Below are 3,504 nucleotides of genomic sequence, written 5' to 3' on the forward strand. Positions count from 1 at the left end.
AAAAAATCAGCTTTGAAAATGACCAGCTTTATACAATCACCATAACTAAAGAAATAATTTTTTGAGTTATACAATCCATATTTAAAATGATGTTAGTTACTTCATTGAATTCTTCTAGGAATGAGCAAACTTCATTAACTTTGTAGTAATATTCCTCACTAGGCAAATAATGATAAGTTGGATCTTTTTGTTGATATCGAGGGAAGACATCCTTGAACTCCAAAGCAGCAGATAACATAAAATAGATCATATTCTATCTTGTACAACAATCAATAATAAGATGTTTTGAAGACAGATTTAAATGCTTTGCAATTTTACCAAACATAATAAGACGAGCCTCTAAACCTGTAATATGTTTCACACTATCATGAACACTCTTTATTATATTTTCAATCTCAGATAGCCCATCTTGCCCTAGGAGATTTAAGATATGAGCACAACATCTTACATGAAACAACTTGCCACCAAGAGGGAGTTGATTCTTATAAGAAAGATTATCTTTCAACATCCGAACAATAACATCATTATAACCGGCATTGTCGATAGTTACTGTCCGCACATTATTTTTAATTTTTCAATCAATTAAACACTTATGCAATGCATCACAAATAGCAACTCCACTATAAGGTGGTGGTACATCACAAAAATTTAGAGTTCACTTTTGTAAATTCCAATTAGAGTCCATAAAATGGCAAGTAAGGACCATATATGAAATCTTCTAGTTGCTCGACTTCCACAAATCAGTAGTCACACTTACTCTATCAACATTCTTAAGTAATGTGAAAACTTTCTTTTTCTCCAATTCATAACTTGTAAAACAATATTTTCTTACAATTGTACGACTAACCTTCTGATAATGCGGAGTTGTTATCTTCATCAACAAATTAAATACTTCATATTCCATAAAAAGAAAAGGCAACTCATGAACCATGATTAAATAGGACAAGATCTCCCTTATCTTAACTTGATCATATTTAAAATTTTGCACCGCATTTACAACTTATGACTTTGTTATGGTTGTAGTGAGAGTAATTTCCTTTTGTCTTGTCATGTTGTGTTGCCTCCTTGTACAACCTTTCAAATGTCTAAGAAACTATTTTGTGGCACCAATCTTGTTAATTGCAAGTCGATGCTTACAATGAATGCATTCTGCCTTTGTTGAACCATCTGAAAGAGTAACTTCTTTAAACTCCAACCATGCTTTTGATGTTCGCTTCCTTCTTTGTACACAATATGGATTCTCCTCTTCATTTTCTTCAATTGCAATAGATGTATTAATTTCTTTGTTTGAGTTTCCAGCCTTATTATTTTCAATAGCATCGACCATAATTGGGCTCATAAGTGAATTTTCAATGGACTGAAAATTTGGAGAAGCTTCGTTTAAATTTGACATTTGTTAAATCCAAATATATCAAAATAGAAAAGCAAAAAAATAAAAAAATGTATTTATCTACTTGCTTGATTATAGGTCCCACAAATTAATAAGCACAAGTGTATACTGATTTAATTTTACCTACACTTTTACCTAATAATTGTTGGATTACATGCTATTCTACATACATATTATGTCATTTTTAATGGTTTTTTTATTAGTTTAATAAAAAATTTAGTATAAAATGCATATAACTTTGTGATGCATCAATCTTTCCATTACCATGTTTAATGGGTCTTTTTTTAAGTATTATTTTTATCTATTTCTTTGTTGTGCTAAATTTAGTTTTGTCCACCTCATACCTCTTTTAATATATAAAATATCCATGATTCTTATGTTGCCAAGTCTTTTCTTTATTTTAACTCAAGTAATATTTTAAATTTATATCATTTCCAATTTATATTAAAAATAATTAAATAAAACCATTTACTTTTAACAACTAATAATATATAGATAGATTTAGTATAGAGCAATGTAAAATTCTTTTATTAATTTAATCTATGTACATCTAACAATTATCCTATTTAGTAACACTAAAAGTCAGGGCAACACAAAGATGCACAAAGATGAGCATGTTACATGAGACAGAGACACACACATGGCTTTCATAACCATGTGAGTTACTGGGTACACTCACACATGGATCCATTACCAGCCTATGACTATGAGCAACGAAAGAAAAGGAGTTTACAACCAATAATTTCAACTTTTAGGATGGAAAAATTCGTTGCAGTATATCATTTTTCATATATTATATAGAGGAGGGTGACGTAGTTGTGAATGCGAAAGAGGACGGCTGGAAATTTGAAGGAGGATGAGGGCGACGTAGTCGTGAATGCGAAAGAGGAGGACTAGAAACTTGAAGGAGGAGAAGGGCCACGTAGTCATGAAGGAGGAGGAAATGGGATCAGAGAAATAATATGGTTTGTAATTTAGGATGTGTATAGAGCCCTATTCTTCTTTTTAGATTGTACTTATATCAAAACTCGTAGTTTTGATTTTCGACAAAATTATGTAGTTTTAAAAAAAAATGACATAATTTTATATTAATTGGTGATTAAGCTTAACAATAAAAGTAAAATTAATTAATTAAAATTAAAATAAAAAGTTATAATTTAAATCCTATTACATAACAAAATTTAAAAGTCTCTTAAATTCTTTTATAAGATATTAATAATTAAAATACATATTATTAATGAAGATTATTTGATAAATGTAATTAATGCCATGATTAACATTATATAATCATAAGTTAATATTATTATATGTTTTGAATTGAAACCTCGGTAGGGTGCAAACGAACCGAGCCTAGTAAATAATAATTCAATTAGAACAAATAAATAATAAATAAATTAAAATTAAAATATTTAGTAATTAATATAAAATTTAATTGCAATAAGAAAGTTATGTATTTAATTAAATAAAGTATAAGACACTATAGAAATTCATTTGAAAAAAAAATCTCTTATCTTACTAACACTAATATATATCAAATATCTTTTTTGAAGAAGACTGCGATGAATTTATAAAAAAATATTTATTCATTATCTTATGAAGTCAAAAGATAAATTTTAAATTATATTAAGCAATTAAGTATTGATGATGAAAAATCTTTATATAAATATTGATTAATTATAAAGTTATAGATTATAAATCATAAAAAATATACTTTAGAACCTACTTATGCTTTATAATTTCATAACTAATTAATATTGATATTAAAATCACATTTATGATTTTCTTAAACAATTTTAATAATTTAAAAATAAAAAGAATTATCACTATTTTATCCTTTTTATTTATTTTTTATATTTTAATTTTAATTAAATGCATAACTTCTTTATTGTAATTAAATCATATAATCAATTACTAAAATCTTAATTTTAATGTTTTTTATTGTAATTAAATTTTGTTATTTACTAATTTAAATTGAAATGAATATTTGTATACCGGTTTTTTAAAATTTTAAAGTCATATGATAAAATTGTAAAAAAGTAAAGTTTATGGTGTTTTTTGCAACACCACCACCGTCATCGGTATCTTCGGCTTGCTTTATTTATTTATTTCTAGAT

The sequence above is a fragment of the Ricinus communis genome, chromosome 2 (assembly GCF_019578655.1).
Source record: "Ricinus communis isolate WT05 ecotype wild-type chromosome 2, ASM1957865v1, whole genome shotgun sequence".
NCBI lineage: Eukaryota > Viridiplantae > Streptophyta > Magnoliopsida > Malpighiales > Euphorbiaceae > Ricinus > Ricinus communis.